Source organism: Camelus bactrianus, chromosome 9 (assembly GCF_048773025.1).
Source record: "Camelus bactrianus isolate YW-2024 breed Bactrian camel chromosome 9, ASM4877302v1, whole genome shotgun sequence".
NCBI classification, from domain to species: domain Eukaryota; kingdom Metazoa; phylum Chordata; class Mammalia; order Artiodactyla; family Camelidae; genus Camelus; species Camelus bactrianus.
This window is the reverse complement of record NC_133547.1, coordinates 71215023-71228087: the sequence shown is the minus strand read 5'-3', so window position 1 is coordinate 71228087 and position 13065 is coordinate 71215023. Positions and strand designations below refer to the sequence as shown.

The 13065-nt window shown below is 44.5% G+C and overlaps 1 long non-coding RNA gene across 1 annotated transcript in view; it reads right to left on the bottom strand.

The window, feature by feature from the left end:
- Positions 1-2084: 2084 nt before the first annotated feature.
- The window catches only part of LOC141578764 (uncharacterized), a 37204-nt gene continuing 26223 nt past the window's right edge, over positions 2085-13065 (bottom strand). Inside the window, exon 3 of the long non-coding RNA XR_012509423.1 lies at positions 2085-2550. This is a non-coding gene — a long non-coding RNA (uncharacterized LOC141578764). The remainder of the gene's footprint in view (positions 2551-13065) is intronic.

The window sequence follows — 13065 nt, the reverse complement described above, 5'->3', positions numbered from 1 at the left end:
GGCAAAGATGGTTGTACCCATTTCAAAGATGATAAAACTGAGATGTGAGAGGGCTGGCCTCCAGCCACAGAGACCTGGAATTAAACTCAGATATCCTGCTTCTCTGCTATACTTAAACAATGATTTTTAACACGTGATTTCTTTTTCTTTCTTTTTTAGACTTGTTAAAAATTTTTGAGGGGAAAGGTAACTAGGTTTGTTTATTTATTTATTTATTTATTTATTTATTTATTTATTTATTTATTTATTTATTTATTTATTTATTTTAGCAGAGACACTGGGGATTGAACCCAGGACCTCATGCATGCTAAACTTGTGCTCTACCACTGAGCTCTACCCTCCACCCTCTTATATACTTTTACATTGAAACCTTAACCCTGCCCTGACCCCCAACCAAACAAACAATAGCTGTGGTGTTTGTTCTTGTCATCAAAAGCCTCCCTTTATGGAGCTTACCATGGACCTAATCCAGCTCTAGTGTTGCACACACGTAATCTCATTTTGTCATTAGAACCGCCCTGTGGAGTAGACGTTACTGTGCACATTTTATACCTAAGGAAACCAAGAGTTAGATGACAAGCCCAAGGTCATACAGGAACAGAACAAAATCCCCACTCACACGGAGGCCTGTGTGGTGGCAAAGCCCAGGTTCTTGGCCGTTCCTCTCAACCAGGACAGCAACTGGGAGGAGAAGGGCCCAGCTCTTCCCTTAAAGTGGTCAGGCATCCACCCTGGGAAGATGACGCGGCTGGGAACAGGCATCCCGCAGGATGGACCCATGCTGTCTGAGTCCGGGGCCTAGACTTTCGTTCCCATGTTATCCTGCCAATTAGTCCAGAAACAATACTACCGAGATACTAAATGACCTTAAAATAATAAAGTAGTAATACTGAAAGACGTCCTTGTGTACATACCTAGAAACTAAAGCACCAGGCCAGGCCACGTGGGAAGCACAGAGATGAGTCCATTGATGATCAATTCACTAGTGGATCCACTCGCCATGGGCCAAGCAGGCTTTAGACAGGCTGGTGAGAGAACCACATCACCAAAGGGTTTGCAAAAATGTTGGGAAGCAGAGACATAGTCAGACAACTAGATAAGCAGTCAGGAAAGGCCAGAGAACTAGTTGAGGGAAAGAGCGGATTGGCATCATGGTTCCAAGAAATGGATCGTGGTCTCTGCTTCCGAAACATGTAAGACTTTTTGGAGGAGGCAAGACAAACAAATCACGAAGACACATGCTCAAAGAGAAGTAAATAGTGTGGATGATTGTAGGAGGGAATAAATGAATTGCCAAGTAAGGAATCTGAACCTAAAAATGGTTCTGGGAGGGCTAGCAGAAGTTGGGAGGCTGGGGAGATTTCATGCCAGCTTCAGGGCCTAAGCTGGTAAATCGGTGACTCAGATCCATAAATAATCTTATTCTCTTGAGTTTAAAATTTAAAAAAAAAGAAGTAAAAGAGGAAAGATGTCTCCTTCCCTCACTGCCCTGCCTCCCCCATTCCCAGTCTTGCAAGTAGTCACCCCTCTTTCTCCTGGATTGCCTGTTCCATTGACCCCCACTCCCGTGTCTGATGGAAATTGAGACGGGGAGAAATTGTGAGGACGTGTTTCCTTCACCTTGCTTAGCCCTTCCCGAAATCACTTCTGACCCCACTGTAAGGAGACAATATTGAGAATAGTCCAAAACAACCCCACTAAAAACATGAATCAAAAAGTCGCGACTCCTGGACATGTTTTTAAAATTGCTTAGTTGCATGCAAGTCCCTTTAGTGCTGGAAGGACTTTAATAAAATTGATTTTCTGAGTATAGCCTTTTAGCAGTTACTGTATAAGCTTGAAATATGAACCCTTCATTGTTGAAAGTGTTTCATTTTTGCCCTGTTACTAATGATGAAGGGAAAGTGTGGGTTTGGAATTCTCCACGGCAGACATTCTCATAATTAAATAGTGTTAATAATAAAGCTTTTGCAGATTTTAAACAAACTGGCACAGAGGTGGAACAGTTTGCCATATTTCATTTAGAAGCCACAGCAATTAGCCCTTAATGAATAGGACCCAGCCAGCGATGTAGGAGGGAACCATTTCTCCCCGTCGTTTATTTGCCAAATCACAAAAGGCGACATTTTCATTCTGCTGATTGAAAATGATTCTCAGGATTTCTCCTGAAAGCCTCTTAAGTAATTGCATTGTAAAACTTGCAAGTAAATAAATAAAATGAAAGGGAAGAACATTAATTGCTTTTAATATCTGCAGTCTAATTTCGGCAAAGCTTAGCACGCTAATAGCTAACAGCTTGGGATGTCAAGCCATACAACAATGGAGCAAATATAGACGGCTCATCACAGCTGATATATTTAGAGGCTGGTGTTTTCCTTTTATAATTTTAGGAGAGGTTTGTTCCCGGGCACATTGTTCCTCTTCTCTGCGAATTGACACGTGGGTGTTTTTATAGAGGACTTGTGGGTGGGGTGACTCTGAAGTTGTTGCCAAAGGAAACTGACAATCTTATCCTGAAGGTGAGATGAGAAAGCGCCTCCACGGTCAAGGCTGTGAACGACAGAGAGATAGTTATCCTTTTATGGTCTTCCTCCAAGCTCTTGAGGACAGGGATAAATTATTTTTAAAAAGATGGGTGGGCTCTCGAACTATTTTTCCACTCTTCAAAATATTATTTCTTATCTCTGAGACTCGATCTTCTTATCTGCAAGTTCCACGGAGGAAGGAAAGGCAGGAAATATTGACAGCCCTGGATTAATAGCTAACATCCCTGGGATGCTATTAAACATTCAGATTCCTAGTTCCCACTTGGGATCTACTGAACTGGAATTTCCAAGGGAAGGGCTTAGGAATTCCACCCTTCGTGAAAGCATGCGGGGGAGGGGGGGTTCCCGAGTACAGGTATCTTCCACTATTCAAAAGTTCGCTTAACACCCCCTTGCTTTTAGGAAAGATATACATTAGCACCTGTTTTCACTAGCGGAAAGAAATCCAAGAGGGTTTTTGCTTTTATGAAAATAGGAAAAAGAAAAATTAGCGTTCAGCATTTGTTTTGCAGGAAGGAGGATTTACAGAGGCAGCGCGCACCCCCAGCAGTAAGAGTAGCCCAGCCAAGCTCCCTCCCAGGAACCACACTCCGAATCTCGGCATCAGCCACCATAGCTCTGAACTGCGTCTGTGAGCATCTGTGCTTTATCTCGATTTGTTTTGTGCATCTGTTAGCAAGATGTGTCACAAGGTAGCTGCTTCTTCACTTTAAGCTCTTTCAGCTTATGAAAGGTTTCACGAAAATGTACTTTTGGACAGCAGGGAAACCTGTCCCTGGTAAGTTTGGTAAACGCCTACTCTGGGACATTGGGACCTTCCAGTTCCGCAGCTGCTGACAGACTCAGGGCCAGCCTTGCGGTGAAGTGTTGTGGGAGAAGGCAGGGGCTCCCTGCGTGGGGCCACTTGAGAAATCACAGGTCCTCAGCCTAAGAAAGCTCTTCCAACCAGTCTACCACCGTGCTGCCAATATCCCCATCAAGGTCACAGTTTACCCTGCAGTGTGATACAGAATGAGCAAGGGTTTTGTTGAAATAACTTTCTAGGTCGAAGATGGAGCCACTCCTGCTTGGGAACAACTTCCGTGTTCCTGTAAATACTCCACCTGATCAGAGACACAGGCCACCCAGTCGGCCAGTCCCTAGATGCTGACCAAAGCCAGCTCCGGGCTCTGTATACTTCCTTGCTTGTTCCTTATCCATTTTCTACTTGTCTCTTCCTTATTCCTTATTCTCTACCCTGTAAAAGCTTCCTGCCTTCTGCCCCATTTTGCAGTTCTCAGAACCCTTGGGAACAGAGACTGCCCTCTTCTGAGAGTGTTAAAGTTTGTTTGCAGCACCTAAACAGTCTTCTTTAAATATGTTCAACAGTTATAAGGAGCAGGACTAAGGGAAAGCAAGTTTTAACAAGGATTGGGTGGCAGGTGGGCTGAGGATTGGGGAGGCAGAGGCCCCACGGGGTTAGGTGTTCTGTAGAGGACGGTACAAAGACAGACGAACAATTAGAATGTCACATGTGCACCCCTTTCTGTGCCCTAAGAACCGAGTGATGCAGGGGCCTTTCCTTTTCTGGGTCCCAGAGTGCCCGGCTAGAGAATGCAATGGTTGAACTAGACACCAAAGGCCCCTTCAGAGTTCTGACATTACAGCTCATAATGCTTGGGAGCTCTGCTGGGCTGGCCCTGACTTCAGCTTGGATAGTCTAACCTAATTCTGCTTTGCAGTGAGGGCCTAGGTAAAGTGCCTTAGTTTGGCCTTCCACTTGTTTTTCCAAACAAAAACTCACTCAGAAAACCAATCTGTGAAAGAAAGAGATACTTGGACAAATGGTTCTCCTTCAAGCGAGTAACTGGTCCCCAGGCCACCACTATTCACCAGCAATCACTTCAGAAGACCCTCCCAAGGTTTAAAAAGCATTGATCTGGTGATCTAACCCCACACCTTTTTTAATGGGGACCCTAAGTTCTAGGGAAGGAAAATGAGTTTCTAGAAGTGGAGAGCCTCTCTGTTGCTTGCCGCTTCGTGCTCTGTGCTCTGTCTGGAGCCCGCTCAGGGGGTCTGCGGGGAAGACCAGAGGCCGTCATCAGCCGTGGTCATTGAAGGAAGAGCACCTTGACTCCTGGCTGGTCAAGGTGACCAGTGGGTGTAAAAATCAGTGAAGATATTTCTGCGTGTATGGAATAAAAGCTCAATGCTAAGGTAAAATTAAGCACATTTTCTATCTTTCAAAGCAGGGGAAAAAAATCATGCAAGTTTAACTAGGTAATTAATTAATTCACAAGTAGGTCCAAAGTGGGAACGATTACTAAACAATGACTAACGATAAAGAATAAACCCTAAGGTAAGTGATGATCAAGGAGATGAAACAGTTTTAGCTTGGAATCCTATTACAATTCTATTTCAATATAAATAAGCTGACACCCAGAAGCTAACGATTAACCCCAAAGCCACTGGCTGTTCATTAGCTAAGGAATAATTTTACATTTCATTATTATTCGTGTTGGCTAAATTTCCATTAAAACCAATTTAGTAAACTGGCCTTGGGATGGGCTTGAAATTAAAAGGAAGAAAAGAAGGTAGGGAGGGGACACAACAGAGGCCATCATTTGAGCATCTAGGGACAAGAAACTCATGGGGGCAGATTGCCACTTTAATTAAAAATAATGTCTCAATTCACTTTCAAAATGAGCCTCTGGAAAGTGCCTGGGAAATTTTCCCTGGCCAAAATGTCTGGCTCGTTCACCCAGTGGGCGATTTCTGTTGCCGGGATTTCTGATTGAATGGAGGAATGGCCGGCTTGTTCCCAGGTCAGCTTCCCTCATCCCCAGCTGAGCAGCCTTCAGTCTGGGAGCAAGCTGCTCAAATACTCGTCCAGGAGCCTGGGCAGGGAAGTTGCTGCTTCATTCTTTGGGCCATCATGCCGGCTTAAGGACTTGTATGTGACATAAAAATGTGACCGACATACCAATGACTGGCTTAGGTCACATTTACGGAGCACTCCCTTTAGCCAAGCCCTGAACTAAGTACTATCATGAATTCACTTGTTTAATTCTCCTGATCTCTCTAAGGAGGTGGATTCTATCAGTATTCCCATTTTACAGACGTGAAAGCTGGGACACGGGATAACTAACTGATATTATTCAGCCAAGATGGCACAGAGCTGGAATTCAAATCTGGGTCGTTTATTTGAGAGCTGTGTGCTTACCTGCTAAGATGCACTGCCTCTTGATAACATAATGAAACGACTTTGTGCTGTTTAAGCACAAAAACCAACAGAGCACAGGGTATATAGTGAGTTGTTACGGGAGACAGTGCTGCGAAGGTGAGTCGGGGACAATCTGGGAGGACTGAGAATGCCAGGCTCAGGGGTTTGAACTTGACTCTTTGGGGGTTCACAGAGTGCAGTGCCCAGACCACTGGTAGTCCAAAACCAGATTTTAAAACACTATCTAGTAGTGATGTATATGTTTTAAGTTCATTAGAAACATATAGCTGATGTATGTAATCGGGTAAAAAAGATAATCCTTATTCAAGGATGAAGGAAATTTGACTTACCACTTTACATATTCTTACTATGTATCAGGCATGGTTCTAAGTGCTCTTTTAATTCTTTGAACAACTTCATAAGATGGGCACCATTATTCACTTCACTTACAAACAAGGAAACTGAGGCAAACAGAGTTAAGTAAAACTCAGATCTCGCAGCTAGCGACAACAGAGCAGGAATTTGAACCTGAGTGTTTATCTCCAGACTCTGTGCTCTTAACAATTATGCCGAGTGATTAAGGGTATAGGAGGATGGTGGGGTGGGTAGTGGTAGAGCACATGCCTAGCATGCATGAGATCCTGGGTTCAATTCCCAGTACTCCATTAAATAAATACATAAATTTCAAAAAGAAGAGTATAGGAGGGTGGGATAGAAACATCATGGAGGTGCAGGTGGCGCAGTCTGGGATGTAGCCTTCCTGAGCACCGCCAGGGGATGTTCGTACAAGCTGGCTCCAGCTCCTGTGAGAGGCGCTGGCAGCGTACTCGCCCTTCTTAGCCAACAGGGCAGGATTCCCAGCAAATTTCAAGGATCAGGTGTCCACATCAGAAACTAACCCAGCTCTAGGTGCCCAAAGTCACTGCGAGGAGTGGAGCTCTTTTGGTCCAGATGCCTGGACAGTACTGCACCCACTCTGGAAGCCAGAGGCTCTGGAAGCCAGAGGCCCTGGGGACCACCCAGCCCAGCTGCTTTGGAATGTGGTAGAAGAAAGAGCAAGAGTCTGGCTTTGCATGACTCTGATGCAGGAAGTATTATGCATCCAGAGAAGACATAAGCATGCCTCGTCCCCTGACCTACAAGAGCTCTTGGAGGCTAGTTTATGTGGACTGGAGACGGCCCTCCACTTCACATCAGTGACTATTTCGTCTCCATCGGAACCCTATGGCTGGTGAGTTCCCTACTTGGACCACCCTCACCAAGGATGCCTACTGCCACCCCAACCCACCTGCTTTCCCAAAAACCCCACTGAGGCAGAAACCATGTCCTGTGTCCCTCTCCAGTCCTGTGTGGCCACCATAAGCATTTGATGCAGAACAGGATGGTGTTCACATGCCTAGGCTCTGCCAACATTCGCTTCCCACCTTCCAACTAAATGGCCCTGGGCCAACCCAGTACCCACTCTGTGTCCCCATTCTCTTCATGTGAAAAGGGGAAATGATAGCAGATCCAAGTCATAAGGCTCTGTTGGGAGGGTTACCTAGATAATGTATCTAAAATGTAATCCCAGCACATATTAAATACTAGATAAAGAAGAGCAATGACTCCGAATAATATTAACACAAGTTACAAGTTCGATGGTACAGATCCGGAGTTTGGAAAAATGCAAGTGTAATTTACAAGTCTACCGCTCAGGCCTGTGTTTGGTTTGGCACCAAGTAGCCACCGCAACCTCCCAGACCTGACGCCGTCTTCCCTTTATTAGATCCTCTGCTTTCCCTTCTGGCCTGGACAAGCCCTCATTTCTTTACCTAATGGGAGGAGTGATTCTTTGCCAGAAAAGCGAGAGACGTCCTTCACAAGGCGTCTAAGACGTTGCCATTTACCATGCAGAGAGAAGGCCATAGCTACTCTTTCAATAAGACAGGCACAAAAGCCCTTGTTGTGGACACAAATAAGAAAAGTGAACCCTCCGCCTGGTGTAATTCACTTCATTTATTGACCAGAGTTCTCTCCCCCAACCCCGATTCCTTTGCATTTGTCAGCGGTTCAGAGACCCCTGGCATTCAGCATGATTTGTAATGTAAATTATATAATTGTACTTTCACATATTTTAACATCAAATGAAATGATTGACTACAGAATCAGAGCTGTCTACAGGTGGGGGTCAATTACCATCTGAATAATCACAGTGCCACACAAGAATAGCGTAGCCGCTGAGCGTGACATATTTTTATCTCTATGCATTTCAATGAAGTCAGGCTGGTACATAAAAGGTTATCACCTAGGAAACATATTTTCCTAAGCACAAGTTAAACATGCAAGCGAGATCAGCAAAGATATTCAATTTAGCCAGTCAACCCTAACCTATTAATATTTTAACAAAATCCAGTGAGGATAATTTTTTTCTTTGATCCCATTTCATGTGAGCAGCCTGGAAAGGGAAGAAAAATTAAAAACAAAATAGTCAAGCATACAGAATGAGGTTATGTATTAAGTGGGCTATTTAATGTTTCTGGCATTTCATAGCCCAGGGGAAAGTGTGGATGGATTTAACCATCAAGAGCTGTGTTCCCTTGGCCACAAAGTTCGAGAAACATAAAATAATCTATACTTCCAAGCTGACAAATCGTACCTGACACCCAGCTTCATCTCACCGGGACTCAGGAGATCAGCATTAATCATGTGTTACAGGGAGTAAAAAGCAAAGTAAATCACGCCACGTTGAAAAGTAAGATGGAAGGTCTTCGGGCAAGGATTTTAATCAATAATATGTGAGATGATAACCAGAAGCTATTGTTTTAATCTCCCAATATGAAAAGAAATGAATGCAAAACACAGCGCTACCAAGAGCCGGAGCGGCTTCCATGATGCCTCATAAGAACTACAAACGGTTTGGCAGCTCAACTTCCAGTCTTGATTCACGACAATACACACCCTACTTCTTTTTAATGGGAAAGAGTCAAGCCTGTCCTTTAAGCCGCCGATTTCTGAAGCCTCAGCTGTGGCCCGGGTCCTGGGCTACGGGTTCTGACTTGCTCAGTTTTCCTTGTGTAGTAAATACCTTCTGGCTTTGTGTGCCCGGCATCCCTTCCTGCCTCTTCTAAGGGCATCTCTTTTTCCTTTGAGACCCTCCCCTCTCCCCTTCTCAGTCCCCGTGGTGCAGGTGGTGTTGGCTTCACTAGGGTAAGATGTGTCTCTATCCTGCCATCACTGTGATTAATTAGTTCAGGAATGGGTGCGTGATTCATCAGAGCCCATGAAATGCAGCCTTGGAGGTTCTCGCCAGTACTCGTATGAAAGAAGCTGTTATGGGTTGAACTATGTCCTGCCCAAAATACGTATGTCGAAGTCCTAGCTCCAAAAACTTGAGACTATGACCTTATTGTGGCATAGGATCACCAAAGAGGTAATTAGTTAAGATGAGTTCATACTGGAGTAAGTAGGACCCCTAATACAATGTGACTAGCATCCTTACACAAAAAGGAAATTTGGACCCAAACAGATACGCACATAGGGAAATGCCACGTGAAGATGAAAAGGTTGGGGTGATGCTTTTACAAGCCAAAGAGCACCGAGATTTCCAGCAAACCACCAGAAACCAGGGGAGAGGCATGGACCTGATTCTTCCTCACAGCCCTCAGAAAAAAATCAACCCTGGTGACATTTTGATCTCAGACTTCTAGTCTCCAGAACCATGAGACAATCAATTTCTGTTGCTTAAGCCACTTAATTTGCGGTGCTTTGTTACAGCAGCCCTAGCAAACTAGTACAGAAGCCCTCTCTCTTTTATTCCCATGTACTGGGGACTTTTTGAGCATTTAAGCTTGGCCTGTGCTGTGGACTAAATGTGGTCTCCCACAATTCCTATGTTGGACCCTAACCCTGACAGATGGTGGTCGTAGGAGGTGGGGCCTTTGGGAGCAGCTTAAGCCATGAAGGTGGAGCCCCTATGAGTAGGATTAGCATCCTATAAAAGAGGCTCCTGAGAGCTCCCTCGCCCTTCCACTATGTGAGGACACAACGTGAAGTCTGCGACCTGGAAGAGATTCCTCACTCAACCACACTGGCACTCTGATCTCTGATTTACAGCCTCCAGAACTCTGAGAAATAAATTTCTGCTGTTTATAACCAACCTAATCTGTGGTATTTTGTTAGAACAGCCCAAATGGACTAATGGCTGGTATTTATCTTACCCAGCAATGTAGCCAACAATCAGAATGCTGAGTAAATACTTACAGAGATACCTACTTCAAGCAGATGGTGCCTGAGCCCCTGGATCCATCCATACCTGAAGTTCTGCCCCTGATTGTGTGGGTATGTGAGTTATTAAATTCCCATTTTTACTTAAGCTAGTTAGAATTGAATTTTCACCACTTATAACCAAAGGAACCCTAGGTGGTTTATTCTGAAAGCAGTCAGTGTGATCTTAGGATGAATTAATAGACATGAAGTCTTTAGGAAAAAGGACATAATCATGTATATTAGACCACAGGAAGGTTGCACTCAGTCTGAGGCATCTTACCTTCAAGAGGGATACGGATAAATGTGGTCAGAGTGTTTGGGTGGTGAGAGACCTGGACAGTGAATCACAGGAGGCATAAGGGATGCTGTCTTTGGCAAAAAAGAAAAAAACCAAAAAACAGATTTATAGAAAACATGAGAGATGACCTCAGATAGCCACAAGACTCGTAATTAAATGAAACATTAGGATTCAATCCACATGTCCCCAAGGATAGAACTAGAAGTCATGGGAAGACAGAAATAAAACAGTGATTTTCTAAATGCTCCCAGCTATCGGACAAAGTAATGAGCCACACCAGAAAGCAGTGAGAGCCCTGTCATAGGAGGTGTCCCAGCAACAGAGAGGAATTCTGTCTCCTGATGGGGGCCCGCTGGATCAGTAGATTATCTGGACGACTGTAAAGCCCTTCCAGCATTGAGTTCTAGTTCTAGAATTCTTTTACTAAAACTCAATTGACTTGGACATGTCCTTTCCTATCTGTGGACCTCAGCCTCCCCGTCTGTAAAATAAGGAAGTTGGATCCGATGATCTATAAACATTCTTCTGATTAGAACATACCACCATTTCATTTTTTCAACTCAGTCCTTTCCACCTCAGCTTCCATTCAGACCCGCAAGCCCTTTTGAATCAAAATCTGGAAGAGGAGCCAGGAACCTGTGCTTCCAAGCCCTCCGGGTGACTCTGATGCACACTCAACTTTCAGAAATTGGTGGTGTTTTGTGACTTGGCTGGAAGGGCTGCTTCAAAATATGGGTCAAAAATTCCAACTCATCACCTTTGAATTCCATTTAGTGAAGGCTAGAGTTGAAAGCCTTGAAAAGCTTGTTATGATTCAAAGCTGGCTTCCTTGGCTCTGAGAACACAGGAATAAAGACACACTCACACTCACACAGAGGCCTGGCCCCAAATCCTCTGCCAGTCACTCACCATTGGTGCAGCATTGAGCCCAGCTCAGCCATGCGGGTGATTATGCTCCAGGACAGGGCGACCAGTGACTCTAATCCTATAATCTTTGGAAAACAAAGAGCCAAAGTCTCCTGGATGTCTGGGGTAAACAGAGGGGTTCCAATTTCATCTGCATTGTGCCAGACAGACCATGAATGTGTCTGTATGTTCCTTCTCCCCATACTTGCTCCTTAAACCCCTTGGGTTTAATCATTCTTCTGAGGAACACATTAATATACAAAGAAAACAAACTTCACCAGGAAGACGGAAAGTACAAAGAGTCCGTGATGATTAAAGCTGGGAAAGCAGGGACAGGGTCTTTTCCCCGTGCTCAGGTGGACTCCAAGTCCCACCAAAAAGCAAGCTGCCATGGAGAGGATTTGACCACCCCAGCTTGCCAGACTCTCCAGCAGTGCAACGGCCCGGCACAGAAAACCTATTTAGAAACCTATTCACTGCCACAGAAGATGCTGGAGAAAGAGACAGAGAAAAGGAAGGAAACTGCAGTGTCTCCAAAAGGCAGGGTGGATTGGGACAAAACTGAAAATCACGTATGTTGATACAAACCAAGGATCTTTGCAAACTAGTGGTTCTCAGGCTGAACTGGGCCTACAGAAGAGTTTTGTTTGAGCCACACGTGGCCCAGTTCAACAGTTTCATCTGAAAGGTGAATGTGTTGCCACTAAGTAAAAATCAGGAAATTTCATAGAAAACTATCTGGATTGCCCCACTTCGAAGCATATCAGAAGATCAGGCTGTACCGGGTCCACATCTCTGTGTGGTAGTGATCTCTCAGTCCCAGTTCCAGCCTGCTGCCCCTTTTTATGTGACTCGCCCGACCTTAGCAAGCATTTAAGCTTGCAAGCCCTACTTTAAGCAAACCCTGAGTTTATACCGTTTAGTATCAAAAACCCAAACTGGTTTTGGTTCCACTCTACAGTGGAATCGTCTCCCAGGTGGCTGTTTTCCAGTGAGAGATAGGCAATGAAACGCTGGTATAAAATCTGGGTCTTTAGGAGATGAGTCTTTAGAAGAAGTCTAGAATCAATGACCCAATAAATGTTCACATTCTCTGTCAATAAAATAAAATGAAAAATTTAATAATCTGTAAAATGACAGCTATAAAGGAAATCTAACCGAGTGACTTTAAAATGTTTGTATTCATTGATGTATCTATTGTCTGCCCCCCTGTGTGACTATAAGCCTCATGAGGGAAGGGACTTAGGTTTGGTCACTGCTGTATGCCCAGTGCCTAAAGCAATGCCCAGTTTACCAAATATTTGTTGGGCTAAATGAACAGTCATAGTGACTGAGACATTGCCCTGAGCACTTGGACAAGTATTAAGACTTCAGAGATGCTCTTTAGCAGATGAAGAGATGGAGACAAAGGGCAGTTAACCAAGGTGCCCAAGGTTGCCCGGCTGGGCAGTGGTACAGAGGGACGGAAGGGCAGGCAGCCCCTGTACCCACCCACTGGTCTAGCCTGACTCCTCCCCAACCTCTTCCTCCATTTTTTGGGCCAAAACTAAGAAACGAAGGCTCCCTGAGCCAGTTTGAGGCTTTGAATCTCTTTCTGGTGCCAAGTACATACTAAAAGCTTTCTGAATTTGAGCTATTAAAAGCATTATTTCTCCAAGAAGGAGAACAGGAGGGCTGTTAAAGAGACCTGTAATCTAAGGAAAAAGCAAGAAGTTAGGAAGTTAAATACCCTCTCAGGACTCTGTTTCTATTTCTGTTTCCTCTTTAAGTCAGTTAACTTAGCCTTTATAGGTTCCTGTTTTTCAAGCTAGAAAAACTGGAGAAACGCTTTCTCTGACATCCTCTCCCCAGGAACACTGGAAAGGTGA